Below are 24,159 nucleotides of genomic sequence, written 5' to 3'. Positions count from 1 at the left end.
GGCACCGTGCACCTGGCCACCCTCTGTCATTCAGTTCCCCTCCCACTTTTCTTCTGCAGTTATCAAATATACCCTATCTGACTAATCTAGCACCTGCCACTTGCTGGCTGCACTACCACTGTTTATTGCCTTTATTTATTTATTTTACTTATTATTTATTCTTTTCTCTCCTCTGTTCCGCACTTTCCACGTCTCTCCCCTTCCATGCACTTTCCCCATTTTCCATGCACTTGTATGTTCTCAATGTTATTGGGCCTATTAACATTGTTGTTTTTGTTCTCCCTTGTTCCCCACCCTTTGCCTGGTCGCGCTCTGAAACACTTGTGTACGAGCGCAATATAAATAAAATATCATATTATATCATATTAAGATATAGATTGGATAGGAGGTGGGTTATGTATTGAAATTGTCGTATATTTTAGTTTTCTACTTTTTATAATCGAAAAAGGGAGCCTCAGCGTATAAAAGACTGAGAGGAAAGGGAGGCTCAGCGTAAAAAGACTGGGAAGTAAGCGATCCTCAGCCATAATAGGTTGAAAAGGTAGTACCAACTGTTATTCTTTTATGACAATAAAAGCAATGGGATCCTCAGCATATTAAAAAAAAGCTGGGAAAATGGTACTACAAGGACATAAGGAAAATAAGTAGTGGCTCAGGATAAGTGTGTGTGTGTGTGTGTGTGTGTGTGTGTGTGTGTGTGTGTGTGTGTGTGTGTGTGTGTGTGTGTGTGTGTGTGTGTGTGTGTGTGTGTGTGTGTGTGTGTGTGTGTGTGTGTGTGTGTGTGTGTGTGTGTGTGTGTGTGTGTGTGTGTGTGTGTGTGTGTGTGTGTGTGTGTGTGTGTGTGTGTGTGTGTGTGTGTGTGTGTGTGTGAAAACAAAGTGGAATAAAATAAAAGGGGGTGGGGGAAATTGTGGGTTGATCTGTATTTTTGTCTAACAAGCTGCAGCATAGCAGTAAGGTAAGTGAATCATTAGGGACGTGCACAATATTATGGGGGAAGAAACTCCAATAAAACACATGCATAGGGTCCTGCCACTGTATTGTGACAGCATAGATAAATATCACAAACAATGGGTATTGGAAACAAAGGAAGGGGGATGTCCTGCTCCTGGCCAGAGCAAGGCTCCCATAACACAAACTTGGTAGACAAAATGTCCATCTTTTTAGCAGTAAAATATAAGGGGAAAGAATTCCGAAAAAAAATTCTAGATCTCTGGTGATTATTCGAGGATATGAAAGATCAGGAAGATGAAAAAGAGATCCAATGTAAGGGGATATACCCTGTAACGCCTAAACCTGCAGTAGGGTATACAAACCCAGTCTATAAGCCTGCAGTGGTAGAGAGAGTCTCAACAACAGGATTATCAGGATTAGCAACTAGGGGGGCAATTCAAGAGCTTTTGCACCTCCACCTCCATATAACCCATCCACAAGCGCTGATATGCCTGTAGCATCAGTGCACCCAGGAGGTCCACAAGCAGATATAAACAACGAGTTAAGAGCGTTGCGGGAAAGGTAAGTCAGGTTACAAGAACCTAAAGAAGTATCACCAGAAATAAGGGTACCAGTGCAAAAAATAGGGGATTGGAAGTCAGGAGATTTTCTGGTTAGATTCAACCGTGGGGCAATAGGAAATGTTTGTGTCGAAAAAGATGACAGGGAGAGTGTATGGACGATCCTGGGACAAGAAGTCGGACCAGCAAGGGAAAATAAATGGGAAGATCAAGGTGGCAGAAATAATGAAGAGGGAGGGCAAGAAAGAGATCAAGGAGAGAAGGCGGCGAGAAATCCATCCTCGCCACAAGAGGCAGTGAGAAGGTATATACCAACAAATAGACCAGATTTTATGGTGGTAGTGCAAGTTCAGAAAAATATTTTAAAAGGGGTACAAAACCAAATAGACATGCAGATGCCTCTTATACATAAAAGAGTAGGGATAACGCAGTATGTGCCATTGCATCAAATGGACAATAATAATTTCATTAAAGCTCTCCCCCAGCTTACAGCCAGAGCCAGTAAATGGATCTATGAATTTGAAAAACAAACAGCAGGGGTAGCCTAAGCACTAAGAGACCTTAAGGGTTTACTGGTCACCATAGTTGGGGACCAGGTTTGTTACATATGGGCAAGGGCTGGGTTACGCTGGGCTAAGGCTTGCAGATAATGATCATGATGGAGTAGCCTTTAATGAAGTAAGGGGGAGGGTGTGGGAGTCCCTATGAAGGATGTACCCAGATACCCCTGACTTGCATTCTTTAATGCAGTAAACAATGGGTGATGATGAGGACCCAGTTAGGTTTATTCTTAAGTTACAGCAAATGTGGAGAGTTGAGACAGGAGGGCAATGGGACCACTCAGTACCATTTTTCTATTTTCTTGTAAAGAGTGGATTACCACAAGAAGTCCAGAAGGCACTAGATAAAATTGTGGGAGTTGAAGCCAAAGGGTGGGCGGAGATACAAAGTATAATAGTCCACAATTGTAGGAGAATCAAAGAGCGGGACAGGGAGACAGCCTAGAAGCGGCAAATAGACGGGGCAAAACTAGTGGAAAAGAAACTAAATAAGGTTGTCATTTCAGCACCGGTGAAGGCACCGGCTCACGGGGAAAGGACAGGAGGCACTCAACAAATTGCGAATGCCACAATTGCAGCACTATGGGGCGAAGGAGGACAGGAACAATGTGGTGTGGGGGGCGTACCCCAACCCAAAGTGGATGTATGAAGGAGCAGCAAGGGGAAGAGGAGGATTTTGAGGAGCAAGAGCAGGAGGCTTTGGGGGGATAGGGCCACTGGGAGGAGGATTGGGAACATCACAGTGCTGGTATTCCAGGAGATGGGGGCATTTCGCAAGAGAATGCAGGAACAGCATTGGGATCGGATTAAATTATGGGCCTTCACCTCCAGGGCATGGATTCCAAAGGCCTCAAGGAATGGGACACCAGTAATTTTGGCGAGGGGGTCAAAATCCTTTCCCTTATGGGTCTGACAGGCAAGGGCAACGTGGGCAACAACTGCAGCAGGGTGAGGGAGCACAGTTCACCAGGATGACAGGGGGAACAGGCGCCCCATTCCAAGAAGTTACAATGGCAGAGGGTGGGCCTTTTTGCCCCGGAAAAATACATATTCTGATTAGGACAGCCCACAGAGAGCATTCGCATGTTCAATCCTATTGACTACCGCACACCCTGAAGAGGAACCCTTGGTGGAGGCGGAAATAGGAAATAAGCAATTTATATTTATTGCCGATTCAGGTGCAACTAACTCATACATTATGGGGGGGAACTTTCCATTATCAGGTAAAACTCTTGACACAGAGGGATTCTAGGGGGCTATTTCTACGGTTCTCTACACTGAGGAGCTGGATATAAAAGTGGGAGGGAATGTAGTACGAGCCCCCTTGTTATATTCAGAGAGTTCCCCTGTTAATTTATTGGGTAGGGATCTGCTCAGTAAACTAAATGTAACTATATCATTCACAGATCAAGGGGTAGTGTGTTCACTCCAGGGATGTGTGTAGCTCAAACAATGGTAATAATCAATGCAATGGCAAGGGAGTCAGTAGTCTGTGGAGTTCCTGTAGTCCCAGACATATTTTCTATGGTGTCAATGTACTAGCAAAAGAAGTGCCTCAAATTGCGACTACATTTTGGAGAGTGCCCACAGATTTTATTTTCCGACAGATGGTGCCACCCGTGATGGTGGCAGGGACAATATTGTCATTGGATTTTCAAGGACTTATAGTGTCAGACAAAAGAGTAGTCCTGACTGGAACAGACCAGGACGGGTGTGAGTGGTGCACAGTACTGCACAGTACTATACAGTACTGACGACACGCAGCTCTCTCTTTCCTTCTCTTCCTTCTCTCCTGACCTCCACCTTAAACTCTCTTCTGGCCTTACTGCCATTAAAGACTGGATGTCTTCTCGCTTTCTTTCCCTTAACTCTGACAAAACTGAGGTAGTTTTCTTCCCCTCCAACTCCCTTCCCCCTCCCTCTCCTCCTCCTTTCATTCACTTTCCTCCCTCTAACCTTACTTTCTCCCCCCAAGCTCGCAATTTAGGCATTTAATTCGACTCCTCTCTTACCTTTTCCCATCATATCTCTCTCACCTCTCGTGCCTGTCGCTATCAACTCTATAATATTCACAAAGTACGCCCCTCTCTTACTTTCCATGCCACTAAACTTTTAATCTCCTCCCTAATCTTCTCTTGAACTCTTCTACTGCTCCTCCTTACTCTTTGGAGTACCCACCTTACATCTCACCCCCTTTAAATCTATCAACCTTCTGCCATCCGTACTCTCTGTCTCCTCTCCTCCCGCAATTCCATCTCTGCCTCCCTATCCTCCCTTGGCTGGCTCCCCTTTCACTCCCAACTTAAATTTCATTTTCTCTGCTTAGTCTTCAAATCTTTTCATGATCTTGCTCCCCCTTATCTCTCTTCCCTTCTCTCTTTCTACACTCCCTCTCGCCCACTTCGCTCTGCCTAACACTTCCTCCTCACTGTTCCTCCTTCCCCTTGTGCCTCCTCCCGTTCCCGCTCTTTCCAACTCCTAGCTCCCCTTCACTGGAACTCCTTACCTCTTTCAATCCGCTCTATCCCTACCTTTTCCTCATTTCGCACGTCCCTTAAATCTCTCCTTCTCCACTCCCTGCCATGATTCCCTCCCCCTCCCCCTATCCCTCCCTTACCCTCTTTCACCCCATATCATTTCCCTCCACTTCCCCCTCCACTCTATCCTCTTCCCTTTAGCCCTTCCGTCATCTTCCTCCTTCCTTCCCATTCCTCCCTCTTCCTCCCAGTTCTACTCACCCACTCCCTTCCCTTCTGTCTAATTGCTCTACATACTGCTTTGTTGGTCTGATTCAAAATTGTATTTGCTTCTACTGTTACTGTTATTTTTGTTATTTGTTAAATGTTTACTGTTGTTAAAATGTACAGCGCTTTGGTGTAAAGCGCTATATAAACCTAATAAATACAAACACAAATACAAATACTATGTGTAGACCCAACAGTACAATTGAAGGAAATGACTGATAAGGAGTTATTTGAGGATCGTGAGCAAAATGGGAAGATTAGTTTGGAAAACTGCATCCCTTGTGATATCATGGTGAAGTATAAGAAGGTACAGTGCCCCCTGATGGCAGTGCTGACCCCATCTTGATTTTTTGAGGAGGACATGCGATTTGTGCCAGCACAATTATGGACTGTTAATCCACATGATGTTGGGTTACTAGGAGGTGTGAACCCAGTACAGATTACATTGAAGTCAGGAGCACAGGGTGCGGCAGTACCTGTTGTCAGGGGAAGTCGAGGAAGGGATAAAAGGCACTATCCAGGCTCTATTAGATAAAGGGATCATTGTACCATCCACGTCCCTGTGTAATACGGCCATATACCCAGTCAAGAAAGCAACAGGGGGTAGTTGGAGGATGATATGGGATCTACGTCCTCTTAATGACGTGGTGCAGAAGGAGTTTCTGGTAGTTCCAAATCCAGCGATAATCCTTGTAGCATTCCCAAGACAGCGACATACTTTACAGTGGTGGACATTCTTCTCAATCCCACTTCACCCTGATTCATGGTATCTGACTGCATTTACGCATGGTCAACGGCGCTTTGAGCACAAGAGATTGCCTCAAGGGTACTGTGAAAGTCTGAGTATTTTCAATAGAGTACTGCATGCCGACTTGGGAAATATTCAGGTGCCTATCACAATCATCCAGTATGTGGATGATCTGTTGGTATGTAGTGAAAAGGAGCAACAGTGCAGGAGGGATTTTATTGGATTATTGCAATTGCTGGCTCACAAAGGGTACAAAGCCGATAAAAAGAAGCTACAATACTGCCAACAGGCGGTAGCTACTTAGGGCAACTTATTCCTGCAAACGGGAAAACAAATGTTACCAGATAGGGCAGCAACAGTATGCGCCACCCCTAGGCCAAGTACTGTCAGGGAAATGCAGCAGTTTTTGGGCTTATGTAATTATTGTAGGGCATGGGTCCTAGACTATGCAGCCTACACAAGGCTGCTGTTACAAAGTCTCAGAGAAGGCCAGAAGACAACAAATTGTAAATTGGAATGGACTGAAGAAATGACTAGACAATTTGAGGACTTGAAAGAAGTTATTTGCACGGCCCCTGTTTTAGCAACTCAGTATTATACACAGGGGTTTTATTCATTTTCCCACTCTGATGGATGGCGCATGACAGCAGTATTGACCCAAAAGAGCACAAGGGGCCACAAGCCATTGGCTTATTATAGTGGGACACTCGACTCAGTCATGCAGGGACAGTTTGTGTATGAACAAGCACTCGCAGAGGCTGCATTTGCGATAGAGAAAAGTTCCACGGTTGTCATCGGGTGCTCTGTTACTTTGTTTGTGGAACATTCACTATTCGCCATTCTGGAAAGGTCTAAATTGACCTTGAGAACTCAAAGATCATGTGCATATGAGATTATAATATCCAAACCTCATATTCATATAGTAAGGTGTAGGATGGTGAATCCCGCCAAATTATTGACCGAGGCATCCATTGATGAAAATGCATGAATGTGCTACATACTAGGGTGAAGAGGAGGGTACATCTAAAGCTAGAGACAGTGCATTGACAGAAGGAGAGATAGTATATGTTGATGGGTCATCAACAATTGACCAGGAGATGGGACTGAGGCACACAGGGGTGACAGTGGTGCGCGGTAAAGGGGGGAGCATGAAGTTCCGACCATGACAAAATTACTTATGCTTTATTCAGCTCAGGCAGTGGAACTTGTCACTCTCATTGAGGCATTGAGAGCCTCTCAAGGGCAGTGTGTCACCATGTGCTTAGTCTCAGCATATGTCATGACAACAGTGCATGCAGGTCTGTCTCGGTGGAAGAGGAGAGGGTTTCGGTGAGCAGATGGCTCTCGAGTGCAGCATGCAAGGTATTGGAAGAACTGATTGAAGCCTTATCATGGTCCTCCGCTGTGGCAGTCGTCAAATGCGCTGCCCATACTAATGCCACAAATGAACTCTCTAAGGGCAATGTGGCTGCAGATCAGGCAACCATGTTGGCAGCCTATCTCCCAGATACAATGTTAACGGGGTGTACAGTGACCGCCCCTGTAGAAAGCAAGACCACACTTCCATACACAGCATTGCCCATAGCACAGATTATAGAGTTGCAAGGGAAAGCGCCTGAGGAGGAAAATTAACTATGGTTGCGGAGTGGATGCAAACACTCTCCCACTTGTCTATTGTGAAGGCAGGAGAGTTCTGGGAAGGTGGCGATGCCCCAAGAATTACTCTCTGTGGCATTTAAACAACTCGAGTTCCCCTCCCACAGCAACAAACAACATATTGTGGCAGATTTTCAGGAGGACCGGTTTGTACCAAACCTCCAGGAGAGCATTTAGGAAAAAGCAATACACCGTCTGACAAGCCAAAGTTTCAGCACATGCGTGACATTACGGACATTAAGAGGTACATTACCTCGCCCTATGGGGCTGTTCCGTGAACTGCATATAGATTATACAGATATGGGGGAAAGGTGCAATGGATATAGGTACCTTATTGTGGTGGTTTGCCCCTTTTCAAGGTGGGTGGAGGCAGGGCCAAGTGCACACCCAGATGCAAAGTGTGCAGCACGGTTCCTGGTCAGAGAGGTGTTTCCACGATGGGGCGTGTGCAAAGTATTGAGATCAGATAATGGCATGCATTGCTTTAATGCGCTATTTCAGCATGTTGCAGCACTTTGGGCATAAAACATCGAATGTGCTCAATTAACCACCCTCAGGCTAATGGCGTTGTTGGAGAGGATAAATGGGCTTTTGACGAATAAACTGTCAAACTGATGTTCCACGTTGAAGAAAAACTGGGTGCACTGTTTGCCCTTGGCCCTCTTCAGTTTACGCACACAGCCTAGTAAGGACCACCATTTGACACCACATTAAATAGTTACAGGGAGGCGCATGCAGACCCCCATAACCCCTGTGAGGAAAGCATCAGATGCACATCAAGCAGCGACAGTACTAGGAGAAGAATTTAGGGAATATTTAACAGCACTAACACGTGCTATCAAATATATCTCGCGACAGATTGCGCCACCCAGGAGTGAAGGACAGGACACACTGGAAGGGACAGCAACTGCAAACATATCTGCCATGACTGGACCATTATTACCTGGAGAGCTGATCTAGGTAAAAAAAACTGTGTGCGTCGATGGAACAATCCCAGGTTTCATGGTCCTTATGAGGTGGTGTTCTGTACTCCTTTCGCTGTCCGCGTAAATGAGTTAAGATATTGGGTGCATATCTCGGATGTCTAAAGAGCACCTGAGATAAGGCAAAGTTCAATCAATAGAGTAAGGACCTAATCAAAGAAGAAGAAGCTTAAATAAAGGATCGATGCCGGAATGGTGTGCAGTGGTACACGCCTGATTTGTCTTTTTTTCTTTTCATTTTTCATTTTGTCATTTTTTATTGTTCTTTCATGTTTTATCATTTTTTTTTAATTTTTTGATTTTTAAAATTTTGAAGGTCCAGAACCCAGCTGACCCTGGTGGGAAAAGGGTCTCTCCCTCTCCCTCTCTCCCTCTGCCTCCGCCTCTCTCAGTGCGTTCACTCTCACATTCACGGTGCGTCACTCTTTCTCAACTCTCATGCTGGACTTCCTTTGCATCTTGCACTCATGGTGGCCCTGAATCATGCTGTTCCCATCTTCATCTTGTGTCCTGGCTTGCAACATTATGTGTTACTACTGACTTCTGCAATTGTATTCGCTCTCCACTCTTGCTTCTCCACTCTTTTTGACTGCTTACTCTCTTTTCTCTCCTCCTTTCCCTTCTCCCTTTTCCTATCTCCTCCCCTTACTTTCTTCTATGCACTTACTCTATCAGAATGGTCCCTGGACCTAATATGATAGCAACCTCGTCTGTTTCCTCCACCCTCCCATTACTGTTTTTTTCCTCCCCACCACACCTTCAGCACTATCTGAAATGTCGTCAGGCCTAGTATGATAGTCGCTTGTTTTGTTCCTCCCCTCCCTTTCTGCACCCCTCTCCCTCACCTTGTTTTTCTCTGGCTCTACCAGAAATGTCATCAGGCCTAGTACAGTAGTCGTCTGTCTGTTTCCATTTCCTTCCCACTCTCCCCCTCCCTTCCTTATCTATGTTTTAGCTCTTGGACTATCTGAAATGTCGTCAGGCCGAGTACGATAGTTAATTTCACATCCTTACTGTTCATGGCCCGTAAGAATGTGGTTGTATTTTTCCTTGTTCCCTCCCTTGCCTTGAAGCGCTTTGAAACACATTGTGTATAGGCGCTATATAAATAAACGATCATATCTCTCTCTCTCTCTCTAATTTTTTTCTCTCTCTCCCTCTCCATCTCTCTCTTTTTCTCTTTATTTTTCTCATACCTCTCTCTTTCTCTTTTTTTCTTTCTCTCTCTCTCTCTCTCTCTCTTTCTTTCTGTCTTTCTTCTTTCTTGATAACCTTTTTTCTCCTCTCCAGGGATAAGACAGGATGCCTGACTGACATGTTCAAACATCTCTGTTATGTAGGGATAATGTTGACAAGAATGTCATTTGTTATAGGAATTATGCATTATATTTTTTAAGTATTATATTGTTTTGTATGACACTGGTCGTGGTTGTTGGAGTGTATGAAGGTATGTCTGTTATACGAAGGGGCCATATAAAGGGGAGGATGGACAGTTGGACGTCAAGTCCCAATTACAGAGGCACAATGCCTGGTACATATTGCATTATGTAGGATAAAGGACACATTCCAGGCACACAGCGTGCAGTTGACGAGCATTGATCTAGACCCAGCGCTATGCAATGGCAATATGAAATACAGGAAGTGTCTACAAGTACCATATTTTTCCTTGGGAGATTACTCACAGGTAAACGGCAAATGGCAGGGCACCACAGTGACGTGCCCGGCCGATGGACTGATCGAGAACAGCAAAGAAACAATAGCCCAACTAGAGATTATCTGTGCACAAATATGGTCCCAATACATCACAGGGCTGACATGGATTGCAACAATGGAGAAGCCAGTTTGAATACATAGAGACATGGACTATGAACTTTGTTTTAGCAATAAAGGAACAGTTCCTGTTGGCACAAACACACAGTGCAACCACACTCATGTGATCCCTGATATGGCGAAAGGTATGGCAGCAGTGATGGATTACTAATGGGTTGGTGCCCGACAAGCCTACTTGCACCTCCCATCATCCTGGAGGGGTAAGTGTTCACTGGCCACCCTGCACTCAGTACTACTAGTAATCCCAGAAGAGCACCTAAAGGGAAAAGAAATGCCTGTCAAGGTGCCAACAGCCACTCCGGCACCTAAGGAAGCAGAAAGAAACTTGCAGATCACACAAGAATTTGGTAGGCTGCCAGAAAAAGAAGGATTTCAACAGCGGGGAAGAATGACTCGAAAGACTCTTCCACACTGCTCAAAGGAATACCTGACGAGTATCGACTTTTTAGCTCAGCAGAGGCTTTCTTTTCATCTTTTTTGGCTTCTGGGGTACAAGCAGCTGCTAATGCCAAGTGGCTGCAGATAGTCCAATTGGAGCTAGTCCAGCTCGCCAAAGACACAGAGAATGGGTTCAATGGCATCAAAGTAGAGCTCGGTGCATTGAGACTCTTCACGATGCAAAACCGCTGCATGCTGGATTTGCTAACAGCCATAGAAGGAGGAGTGTGTAAAAGGTTGGGAAGCAGCTGCTGCACTTTTGTACCCCCGAAGGATGCTGAGAATGGGTCACTATCCCACGTCATCGAGGCAGTGCCAAATATAGGTGTTCAAAAGAAGAAAGAAGGTGGAGTTCAGAACACGGATTGGCTATCGTTTGCCTTTGATTGGGTCCTGTCCTGGGTGGGGGCAGCAGTACAAATACTGGTGCCTGTTATTGTATTCTTCTTGGTCCTCTTCTGCACGTGCCAATTAGGTCTCCGATGTTGTGTCAATGTAGTTCTTAATAGTGCAAAGATGATGGTATCAGTTGGGGATCTAAAACACCTTGCCATACAATAAACAGCAAAACCCAAACTAATATTTCTGGGGTTATAGAGCTGTTGGGTGGGGATGAGTTCATTACTGTAGAAGTAATGAAAGGGGGGAATGTTGGGAAGGAACTATGGTCTTCCCGCACCCCCAATCACTTTAGAATTAGGCAAAACCTCTTCTAGGCACTACAAGGGACTAAGGGGGAGAGGGGGCACTGGGAAAGCTCTCTCATGCAAATATAATCATTTACACAGACATGGACAGGCACTGAAAAAAGGTAGTTATTGTTTAAATATATGGTGCAATTAACTATTAGCTGAATACATTTGTAATGACAGATCCTAGGCAAATGTAAAATCTTAAGTGCTGAAGAGGAGTTGAGCTCTGTCCCAGAAGGAATGCGGCCTGCGCTAAAAATGGATCGCAGCGCTCATGTAGGGTTGTGTCACTAAGGCTAGCACTGGCAGAGCACACAAAGTGACTCACCAGCTGTCTGCTGTCTGTCAAGAGTCCATGCAGGCTAAAATGGGATTTACATGCTCGATGCACACAGTGTAGTAATATGAAAATAAGGTTTAAAGGAGATTGTAGGCCCAGTTAAAAACATGAGTACAATGAGTGGAGTATGGATAAAATGAATGAAAATTGAGTATACAAAATGTTTAGTTTTTCCTGGGGCTTGGCCTCAAGGTTTGTAAATGTCTGCAGGGCTGCAGTGTGTTTCTATGTAAGGTAGCAAAATGTAGAGTTGCATGTCCTGACAGAAATCGCTGACAATGAAGAAAGGAAGACATCCTCATTTCTGTAAGATTACATTTGTTATCCTTACAAAATAGACTCTTGGCCTTATTTCCCTAGAGGGATGTATTTATTCTGGTGTGAGCATACCTAGGGATGCCCTTATAATCAGGGCCACCCTTACAGTATCTCCCTTTGTTCCCAGGTATATGTTTAGGGGAGGAATCTTACTTCCCTCTTGGAAATCCTGACCTTCCTTCACTCATGGAAACTCTAAAGCAAACTGTACCTTCAGCCAGGGTCCTAATGAGTCCTTCTTCTTACTCCTTTTGAAGTTGTCGGATGATCTGCTAACTAAGGGGCCCTCTCTTTTCAAGGCAAATAGGCCCCAGTGATTGGTGCAGGCTAAGCCTATCTTAATGAACCAATCCTGGGTCCCCACCACCAAACTTCTGTTATGCGTGAGGTCATAACCAGAGTACTTTGCAACAGGAAAGTTAAGGGGTGACAACATATACTACTAAGACCCACCCATCTTCCTGGCTGTTGTGGATCAAGGTGTCTTTCTGGTTAATTGACCTCTCTTTGGCTCCTGATCAAAGCGCCAATCCCCCTTGAAGTTTACGGTGAGGACAGACTTTCTGTCTCCATCAACTCACATATTTCTTCCCTCTGAAATGGGGTTCCCTGCAAGGGTTGCCTACTATAAACAGGTGTCCCAGACATGACATTCACTGCCCTTCATAAAGAGGGGTTGGAACTAGCTTCACGTTGACACATGGCATATCAAAGAGGTGTTAGTTCCTGTCCCTTGTCTTAGTTCTGTGACCAGGCCTCTTCGCAGGCCTGCTTTTGTTTAACTCTCATCAGTATGTACTGCACCACACAGAACATATCCATCTGCATGACAGATCCATGGAGCCTTTGATATGTTAATTAGGCTGGCCATGGCCAGAGGGAGGTGCTGCCTTCCCCCTTCTTGAGATGCGTTGTTGTACCCGTGGTTGTCACATTCCTGCTGAACATGACAGGAGGACTGCGCTGGTAGGCTGTGTTCCCCAGTGTACACTTTTTTTTTATAAACATATTTTATTGGTGATTTAAACACATTAGTACAACATATAAACAGTTTCCCCCCCTCCCCCTTCTCCACCCCCCATCCTGGGTTGATTCCTTGGTCTGTTCATGTTTGTCACACCATGCATCACCTCCAGTAGTATATCGCCTGTAATGTTCCAAATAGGACCCCAGTGCTCCCGCCGCTGCCCACCAATAGTTCTCAGGTTTCACGTTCTTCCCACTTTCCACAGATTTTTGTAGTTTTTGCAGGGCACCCCCGTGCCGTGTATATTCGGTGTTCTTTCGTCACGCAGATGTCCATTTCATTGACCCATTGGTCGACTGTTGGGCATTCCGGGAACCCCCATTTCTGTGCTATGTCCCGCTTTATCAGGCCCATTGCCGTGGAGAGAAAAATACCCTCCCATTTGTTCGAGGTGTTTTCATCCGGAGCGCCTAGTAGCATTATCGTGGGTTCTAGTGTTATTGTACCGCCCAGAGTTCTTGTAAGTACTTGTGAGCATCATGTCCAGAAGTCCCTGATTTTAGGGCATTCCCAGAGGAGATGAACAAAAGTGCCCTCCTCCCCCCGGCATCTCAGGCCGTTGGGATCTGCTGCCCTTCCCCAACCGAAAGGGGCCACACGGGGGTAGCATACCCTGTGGAGTATCTTGAGCTGTACCAGTCTTATTCTGGAGTCTATTGCGATTTCACAGGGGTGCATGAGGACCTGAATCCAGTCCTCAGGGTCAATATCCCCAACATCCCGCTCCCAATCTAATTTGAGGCTGGTCAGTTCCGGAGTAGCGAATGCATTGATGGCCTAATACAGTATAGTTGTTACCTTGGTGGGGCTATGTTGTGTAAGCAGGTTACGTTCCAAGGGTGTATAATCTGGTGCATCGGCAAGTTCTTGCCTGTAACCCCTGAGAGCATGTGTTAGTTGTGTGTAGGGATATTGCTCCGCTGCCGGGATTCCAAATTTCTGTTGGAGCGTTTCAAACGGGAGGATGACGCCATCCGCGATAATATCTCCCACTGTTGTTATTCCGGCCCTCACCCACCGGGACCATGTGGTCAGCTTTTTAACCTCTGCCAGCATATGATTACCCCATAGTGGTTGTGCCGTGGTGATCCTGTTCTCCCAGCCTATGTGCCTATGGGCCTGCCTCCAGACAATCGTGATATGGGATGAAGTAGTTTGTGCGGGGGGTCTGGATAGGCTTTGGTATATTATTCGGATTGGTGGGGTGTCCTGGGTAATAGGTAATTCCGCTCTGATGTGTGGGAGTTCTGGGTCCCCATGGAGGAGGTCATTGACTATATTTAATTGACTGTAGTAGGATCTGAGATGTGGGACTCCCATGCCCCCCTCCCAAACCGAGCGCTGCAGCGTGGCTAGTGCTATTCGAGGCTGCTCCCTCTTCCATATCAGTTTCCTTAAGAGGCCCTCTACCCGGGTGAACTCAGAGTTCGGTATGGCCAACGGGGCATTCTGCAGGACGTAGAAGAAATGTGGAAGTGCCATCATCTTAAAGAGGGCCTCTCTCCCCATGAGTGTTAGTGCAGGAGCATCCAGTGCTGTACATCACCAGCGAAGCGGTCGACCAGCGGATGTAGGTTATGCAGCACATAGTTTGATAGTGTCCCAGTGACCCATATGCCCAGCTAGCGAAAACCTTCCCTCTCCACTTGACATGGGGTGTCCCGGGGAATTGCTAGATCGTCGCCTTTAACTGGGAAGAGGACTGATCTCCCCCAGTTTACCCTGAGGCCACTGAAATTCCCATAGGTCATCAGCATTCGGGCTATGATGGGGCATGCATGTTCCGGGTTACTCAAGTACAACAATAGGTCGTCTGCATAAAGGGAGAGTTTATCCTCCCGTCCGTTTGGCATTGGAATCCGGAACATGTAGTTACCTGTCGGAGCCATCGGGCTAGTGGCTCGATTGCCAGGGCGAAGAGAAGGGGGGACAGTGGGCAGCCCTGCCGAGTGCCCCGGCCTAATGGGAAGGTTCTAGAGGTCCAACCGTTTACCCTGACTGTGGCCAAGGAGGCCTCGTATAGAAGTTGAACCCAGCTGAGAAAGGTTTCACCTATGCCCATACGCTGCATTATTGTCCAGAGACTTGCCCATACCACCGAATCGAACGCTTTCTCAAAATCAATTGCAAGTAGCGCAAGTGGTGTATTAAGGGTTGGGGCCCTTTCTAGTAGCAGGTGTAAACGACGTAGGTTCATTCTGGTCGATCTTTGCGGCATGAAGCCGCATTGATCTTGATGGACCAGTGCCGATATGACCGTTTGGAGCCTGTTGGCCAATACTTTGGCCAGGATTTTAGTTTTGCTGTTAATGAGCGAAATCGGTCTATATGACTTACACTGGTCGGGAGGTTTTCCTTGTTTGGGAATGACCACGATATTGGCGGTTTCGTAGGTCCTGGGGAAGGGCGCCCTGAGTCTTGGCGGCTAGGAACAGATCGCGGAGGGGGGCCGCCATCTTGTTGGTGCCTAACTTCTTCCTAGTCTCGACCGGGAAGCCATTTGGGCCTGGTGTTTTCCCCGATTGTAGCTGGGTCATGGCCTCCGCGATCTCGGCTTCGTCTATTTCCCTATTTAGGTGTGCTCTTTGGGGTTTCGACAACTGCGGGAGCATAATCTCTTCCAGAAGAGATGAGTCTTTGGGGGCCGTTGGGGCGGCGTAGAGCGAGGCATAATAGTTGGCAAACGCCTCCGCTATCTCCGGATCTGTCTGGGCAGGTCCATTTGGGCTATCCGTAATTAATCTAACATGTCTGTGCCCTTCCTCCCGTCGCTCCAGCCATGCCAATAATTTACCCGCTTTATCTCCCTGTTCATAAATTCTGGTTTTTGACTCCCTGTGTGCCTGTCTAGCATTATCCAGCGCTGTATTATGCAGGGTGGCTCTGGCCTTTAACAGGGAGCGATGTGTTTCTGGGGTAGCGTCAACGATGTCTCCCATTTTTCTACCTCAGTCTCCGCCTCAGTTACTTTTCTATGATGTTCTCTTCTTTTGTTGCATATCCAGGCTGTCATTTCCCCTCTAAGTACCCCCTTGTGTGCTTCCCAAAGTGTCACTCGGTCCTCCACCGAGCCCGTGTTAATTTCGAAGAATTCGTCTGACTTTAAGTGATATGTTCCACGAATTCAGGGAGGCCCAGGTAGTAGCTGTTTAGTCTCCATGTTTTGGGCGGTAGGGGACGTTCCGTGTGGAGCGTCACCTCCAAGGGAGAGTGATCTGATATGCCACGGGGGAGGAGCTCTGCCGCCTTTACCCTATATGCTTCGGGGGTTGGGAGGAAAAAGTAATCTAACCTGGGTAGAGATGCGTGTGCTCCTGAGTGGAAGGAGAATCCCCGGTCTGTGGGGTGTAGTTCTCTCCACACATCGCTCAGACCGAGTGCCGACGCAAAGGTCGCTAGACCCGTGGGCCGGCGCGGGTTTCGGTTGCGGATATGGGTCCGGTCGAGTGCGTTACACATAACATCATTAAAATCCCCTCCTAGGATCAACACCTCCTCCTGTTGTTGGGCCATCAGGGCCGTCACCTCCCTCAGGAGAGCCTCCCCCAACCCCGGTGGGGAATATATCGCTAGAATAGCCATTGTCTCCCCCCAGAGTGTACCTCGAATCATCACAAAACAGCACCTGGGGTCCTGCACCACAGTAGATAGTTCAAAAGGGAGTCGCATATGTAGGAGGATCAGGACCCCCCGGGAGCCCATTGTATACCCTGCGTGGTACGCCGCTCGATAGTTGGATCTGCGGAAGAACTGGCAGTTTGAGCCCGCTAAGTGGGTCTCAGTTAGAAGAGCTACATCAGGGGAGCGTCTGTTAAGAAATTGCAGGATCAGTCAGCATTTTATACTTGTGCCCATACCATTCACATTCCAAGTGAGGAGCTTAAGAGACCTATGGCATTCACTGGGCATCGATGAGGCTTGTGTATTTTGGCTATCGGGGTCGCTATGGTATTGTGTGGCCATTGCTGTCTAGGGGTTTATAGTGTTGTACTCTGCAGGTACGTGGTATGTATGATCGTAGAAACATTGTGTTCGCATTTGGTGGGAGCGTGGGTGGCGAGCACTGTGTGTTTGGTGAATTTGCTATGGACGTTTGCCTGGTGTGATTCCCCGGAAAAAGATAAACATAATACAACTTCCCTTCCCCCCTCCCCATACTCCTCCCCAACATGAAGTATCGGTCGCCCGAACTCTACTGGCGCTTAAAAACTATGTCGCCAGGTTAACTTAACATGAATTGTTCACACTACCCCTCCGACTTAACTATACCCGTATGGGTCTGGTCTCTCAAGTCCCAAGTCGGGGGCGTGGCAGCCGCCGGTGGCATGGTGTGTTACTGGTGACTGCTTGCGGTTCGTGTGATCCATTGCAGGGGGACGAGGGTTGCCTCCTTGCAAGTTGTTGCCGGAAGAAGTGGCCGGGCATTGAGTATGCAGTGAATCAGCCCATTCCCATGTCCAGCCGCTGCACCCCTTTTTTCCCCAATGCCCGTTAGTTATTAGGGTCTCCATCTGGTTCAATTAGGACCTCCGGTCTGAGTTGCTGTGCAGCTCTTTCTCCCCGTGGTCGGGGTCTTGATCTACTTCTGCGATTTTGATTCGGTCCAGTCCAGTACCCTCCAATGTAAGTTTCTGCCCATCTCCAGGCCTCCTGCGGGTCAGTAAAGTGGACAGTTTTGCCCTCATGCAGGATTTTCAGTTGGGCTGGGAACAGCAGTCTGTATTTCACGTTCCTGGAGCGTAGTTTCCTTTTTTGGTGTTCAAAGGATTGCCTGGCCCGTTTGACCTCACGGGTGTAATCTGGAAAAAAGGCAATTCTGGCTCTGTTATATGTCATCGACCCTTTGGTACGGGCCATCTGTAGGATGGCGTCTCTGTCGCGGTAATTAAGCAGCTTTGCGATGATTGTTCTCAGGGGAGCCCCGGGGGTCGGGCGTCCCGTGGGCATGCGGTGTGCACGATCCACCGAGAAAATTTTTGAGAAGGTCTTTGGTGCAAAGAGATCCGCCAGCAATTCCTCCAAGAAAAGTTCCACGCTGGGTCCCTCCGAACATTCCGGTAGTCCCCGGATGCGTATGTTGTTGCGGCGGGACCTTCCCTCTCCCTCGTCGACTCGGGCCTCCAGGGTTTTCAGTCGGTTCAACGTTTGCGCGAGTTGTTGGTGTACCCCGCTCAGGTCATCCTCCACTCCGGAGATTTGTTGTTCCATTTCCCCGGTCCGGGATGAGAGCTTCTGGAGGTCGTGGCGGAGAAAGGAGACCTCGGTGGAGATGGTGTCCATCTTCTGCTCCACCGAGGCGCGCGAGTTTTCGATGGAAGCCATCACATCCTTTAATGAGAGTGGTTCCTCTGGTTCCTTTGGCAGGGAGGGGGTTACTCCCGAGTCCTCAGTGGTTAGTGCCGTAGTTGTGCTTGTGGCGTATTGGTCCATGGTGCTTTGGGTCGAGGTTTTCTTGTTCCTTTCCTTGCCCATGGTGTTGCTTTGCGTGGGTCACGGGACCCTCACGTCTGTTCCCGCCGTTCTGGTTTGGTCCTCTTGACTGGGCCGGGGCGGTGCTTTCTGCGGTGTCTCGGAGCAGATATCTTGTGTCACTCCGCTCGGGCTCCGCTCGCCCTAGAGCCGAATGGTGCTTCGAGGAGCCGCTGCCCGGAAGTGGCGTTGTTTCGTGGGTCGATTCCGCCGTCTCGTGTGTTGGGGGGGGGAAATCGCACAGTCCGCCCACCCTCTGCAACAGCAACAGGATATGGTCCACCGCTGTGCGGGGTCTGTGGTGTGTATGTCGCCCGGTTGCTCCGAGGGTATTTAGCACTGCATCTGCTCTGGCGGTTGGGATTCGAAGCTGCCCACGCTTGCCTTCGTTTTAGTTCATCGCGACTCGGAGGTGGCCATCTTGGTTGGGGCCGCGCGATACGTTCTTACAGTTTCCAACGCCGATATCTTGCGTTTTCCCGCGTGGATTCGGCCCTTTTCACGGCTCGGTGCTGCTATAATGCCCAGCTGCCCGGATTTATTGTTTTTTAGCGATTTCACCTTTTCGTAACGCAGGATATTACAGGATTTTTCAGGCGGCTGCGGGAGCGCCGACAAGTCACGTCTTCATCGCTCGCTCGCTGGCCATGCCCCCCACCCCAGGGTACACTTGACTGTGTTTTTTTCTATGCAGTTAGCATTGGTAAATGTGTGCAGATTAGCCCCACAATATCCCAAGGGTTTATCTACCAACATTCCACTTTAAAAAGAAATATATCAACAAAGCCCAGGCAAGTGCACACAAATTCCTCACAGGGACCCACATAATTGGAAGAGAAGACTAAAGGGAGAGATAAATATCATTTGGCAAAGGCCAGAAGAAGACCAGAAGAAAAGAGATACATTCTTCAGTCAAAGAGAGTCATTAGGAGTAAGCCGGTCCAGGAAAAATGTTGGTAAAATATTTTGAGTCTGCCGGTTAGGGCAGTGAACTACCTGCAGGCCCGAACTGCTGAGAGTTCAGGCGCCTACCTGCAAAGATTTCACTGAATCACCAGCACCATTAGCAATGGTGCCAATGATTCAGTAGTTCCCATCCCATGTAATCCTATGGGGCTCCATGGAATGGGAACTTACTGCCGTTGCCAGTGCTCGTAATGTCCCAGTTGATATTGGGTGCCGGCGAAGGTAAGGCGAGTCTGCTGGTAACCCGCCGGTTACACTGGTGGGTTACCGGCAGACTCGTAGTGAGGCCCAAAATCAAGAGAAGACCAGGGGAAGAGAGAAATATCCTTTAGCAAATGTCGAGGAAAAAAACAGTGGTGGGAAGATATATCCTCTGGTAAAAATCCAGACATCATTGTTACTATTAAAAGAGGGCATTTTCCCCATGTTTGTGGAACTGTAAAGAGGGCCTAAGAAGGTCTTGGGAAGGGAGACCTCCCCAGCATGTATATGGACCTGTAAAGAAAGACCTAGTGATGGCTAGGGGAAGAAGAATATTCCTCCATCATTCATGAACGGCCTAAAAACCTCAAGGAGCCACCTTTATGGAGTCAGGGTGGAACCTATTATTTAGTTTCCTTTTGAAGTGTAAGGAAACGAAATAGGTTTGGGAAACAGGACAGTGAACTATTTGTTTTTGACAGACATTCTGACATTTTCGTTCGTTTTGTTTGAGGCAGGAAAACCTCTCTTAGCTTTCAGAACAGGTAGGGTTCTTCCGTATTTTCTGTTAAATAAAGGTGTATGCCAACAAGCATGCAACCTTTGTGTCTCTCGTCTACTTCTGCACCCTTACACAATGAATAGGCCCAACACGGGCACCATGGCATTCTGCCCTGTCAATCCCAGACCCTGAAAGCGATAAGTGCTGGCTGTGAACTGTGTGCATGAGAAATGTTCCCCCTAAGTGAATGTCTCCGCATGCAAGTACTGCCATGGTAAATCATGTTGTCTGACAAATCTTGTGAAATGCACGCACAGGCTACCAGCATGTTATAAAAGGCAACACATCCACAATGCTATATGACTGACACCTATGACCTTTACCCTTGCAGGTGACTCTGGATAATCCCAGCTACCATGGCTGATGACACTGTGCAGAATCCACAGATGCCACAGGAGTAGGTCTATAAAAAGGCACATGTCTGGACCAGGCTCTGCATTGAGCTGACCTTTGGCCTGTTGAAGACTTGTTTCCAGTGCCTACACCAGTTTGTAGGGGCCTTGATGAGAAAGTTGGACAAATTGTTTTTGCCTGTGCCATGCTGCACAACATTTGCCTCAGGCAGAATGCCCCCCTGCCCCCTGATGATGACATGCCACCCTCAGAAGAGGAGGACTCACTACCTGCGGGTGCTGTGCTGCTACGCAGTGAGCGGGATGAGGTTAGAGATAGATGTCTGGTACGGTAAGAGCTGATGGACAATTCTTTTTTAGTACATGTGATATGTATTTGCTACGCACCTCTGTATATAGTCATGTTATTAATTAATCACATACACACAATAAGTAATGTCCTAGTATTGCTTCAAGTGAACAACTATTTAATTAAATAATGTCAAGACACTCTCCTCACCAACCGCCCCACCCCAAAGCACCCTCCCAATACACCCTTCCCAAGACAAACTCCCCAAAACACCCTCCCAAAAAACCACCCCTAAAACACCATCCCCAAAACACCTTCCACCTCCCCAATACATCCTCCCCAAAACACCCTCCCCAAAACACCATCCCCAAAACACCTCCCCATCCCCAGAACACCCTCACTACCCACCTCACTTGTGATATTGGACAAAATGTATGTAATTCCAGTCACTTATGGTGCCTCTTGGCCTTGTTAGCCTGCTCTAGCACTTTAGGTGTCAGGTGGCTCTGGGAGCGGTGCCTTGTTGTACTAGGCTGTGATCCCTCTTTGGGGGTGACTGAGGTGGAAGGCTCACACCCATGGCCCTGGATATGCTGCAGAGACAGTAACATGCAGGAATTGAGGGACTCTGCAAAGGCAGATGTGCCGTGTGTACGTTCCCTCATCCCCTGCCCGACCATAGCGATGGCAGCGGTGGCCTAGCAGAGGGAACGGAAAATCCTACAGCATGATCCCTGTAGGCAGTCCCTCGTGGCCTGCATGTGTTCCATCTGCTGGCCCGCCAGTGTTTGCATGACATTTAGCCATGTTATGTTATGTTAGTGTGCATTTGTATAGCACCCTAAATACTATTGGCATGATCTCAAAGCCCTGTGGGTTGAACACCGTCTTGGACAGTAGTCCAGGTCAGTGGAGAGAGTAGGGTAGTAAATAGTGCTGGGGTGCACTCAGAATGTGTGCAGCCAGTGCGGTTTAAGTGGAGTGTAGCTGCATTCTAATGCTAGGCATAGTGCAGTGGTTTTGTGAGATCAGCAAAATGTGTGCAGCAAGGCTGTTGACCTCGGAGTCTGCATTCTGGCGGTGGTGGAGTTTGTGTTTGAGATTATGGCCCTCATTACGACCCAGGCGTTGGACCATGGTGCTAATAGCACCATGGTCCATGCCGGTAACACACCGACTCCGCCATGGCGGAATGGGGAATTACCGCCCCATTACGAGGTTGGCGGGGCGGTAATTCCCCATGCACCATTGGCCCTTCCCCATTCCCATTTTTGCCCCATAGGGCTCAATGGGAATGGGGAAGGCGCTAAGTACGGTGCCGCAAATTGCGGCACCGTATTTAGCACCAAGGTCCCTTTGCGGGTTGGTTTTTTAAAGCCTGCTAAAAGCAGGCGTTAAAGTGCCACCCGCAAAGGGACCTCGTAATCAGGCGTTAAGGGTTTAACGCCGCCGCCACCGTTTACGGCGCCGTTAACCCGTTAACGCCTGGGTTGTAATGAGGGCCTATGTGTGCAGCTATGCTGATTTGTTTGTGGGGTATAGGTACGTTCTAAAGACTGTTGAGGTGTTCATGGTGGTGTGTAGGTATGTGTGCAGCTAGGCCAAAATTGATCGAAGAGTATAGCTGCATTGTATTGTTTATTGGTGTAGAGTAGAGAGTGAGCATATCGGTATGTTTGAGTGACTGTGTGGATTGGTAGGAGACGCCTATTCCCGATTACCTTCCAGTGCCTGCTGACGGACCCTATCTATTCTAGAGGTTCGGAGCATTTGTTCCCCACAGAGAAATTCTCTGTCTAGTATGGAGTTTGTTCTGGTTACCAAACTTGAGGTTATCTTTTACTGCTTGGCAGTGTCATTAGTATTGAGTTGCCCTATTCCTAATATTTATTGGGTTAAGTGACTTGCAGGTCTATGGTCGTCCCTGTGTCTCGTTGAGTCTTCCATTGTTTATTGGATGATACCTTCTCGTTGTGCAGTTACATCCAGTTCTGTTCTGTCAGACTTACGAGTACTAACTAGATCCGATGACTAGTGTTCAGTGGCCCCAAGGTCCAGCATCAGGGACTATGATCCTCTCTGTTTCTCATTGAGACTGCAGTTGCTTATAGGACAACACCTTCTCAGTGTGCATTAACTTCAATTCTGTTCTATCGGACATACAAGTACAACCTAGGTATGAAGACAGGTACTCAGTGAACCCGAAGGTCCATCAACAGATCAGGCCATGATGTTTGTGGTGTGTCTGACTGGCATTGTTACATGTGTGCGGTTAGAGTATTGATGATAGTCGGCAGCACCTCGATGCCACTTGCAGGAGCTTGCCTTGCCAGTTTCCTCACCTGATTCTGAGCGTATTACCTTGAGGTGGAACAGAGTCAGTTCATTTCGGAAGCTGGGTCATAAGTGCTAGTGGGCCTATTTTCCATGCCCAAATGGCTGCCATGTTGTGTTGGGGCACAGATGGTAGGCTGTGGGAAGGGATAGGGTGGAAGCGCATGTCCTCCTTCTCATCGGTGGTGCCATCACTGCCTGTACCACGATGGTGTTGGGGATGGTGACGCACTTCTCGATACGGTGAGGAGGGTGTGCTAGTACCGTGATGTATGCAGCCCTATGGATTGCCACAAGGGCTGATTGTGGAGTGGGGCGGCAGCTTCACCTTCAGATGTGACACCTGCATGGCCATTGGAGGGGTGAGTAGGCACCGATGTGGGGATGCTGCTCTCCTCCATCTCTGCCAGAGGTCCCACAGCAGTGGTGTCCTGTGACCTTGCTGCCTTACTCCCGCTCTTACTCCATCTGCCTCCGGTTCAGGCCTGTGCAGGGGTGAAGGTGGATGAAATGGCAGCACTGAGGTGTCCAGGACAGTGTAGACCCCAGCCTCTTCGCCATCCGTGGACTGTGTACCTGTTGGGTGTATGCTGTCAGTCATTTTGCATCTTGTAAGACACTCATACGACATTGGGTTTATTCTGTTTACACATATTTTTTATGATTGCCATGGGTGGTTTTAGGCCAATGAGTGCAGCTACTGCTAGGTGGAGGTAGTTCCTACTGAGGGTGTCCATGGTGCATGTGTGTGCATGTTGCCTGGGTTCTATGTGATTTCATCGACGGACTTTTCATCGCAGGGTTTTTTGCTGCAGATTTTTTTGGAAAAAAAACGTCGATTTTTTTTTTTGGGGTTACCCCCCAAATCCCCCATCCGTTTAATTATTTTAATATTCCCCTAGACACACACCAGATTTATTTAATTTGTAACCCCAAAAAAAATCGATGGTTTTTTTTAAAAAAAAAATCGTGGCAAAAAACCCTGCGATGAAAAGCCCATCGATGAAATGACAGTATACCGTTGCCTTTTGGCCTACCACACTTGCTTGTGGTGGCGTTGGGGGTTTAGTTGCCAACATAGACTGTTACGACATACACGGGTGCTTCTCATATTTCTGGGGCTCATGAAGCCAAA

Source organism: Ambystoma mexicanum, chromosome 13 (assembly GCF_040938575.1).
Source record: "Ambystoma mexicanum isolate Mex_15411 chromosome 13, UKY_AmexF1_1, whole genome shotgun sequence".
In the NCBI taxonomy this organism is placed as follows: Eukaryota; Metazoa; Chordata; class Amphibia; order Caudata; family Ambystomatidae; genus Ambystoma; species Ambystoma mexicanum.
The sequence above is the reverse complement of the archived record's forward strand: the minus strand, read 5'-3'. Positions refer to the sequence as shown.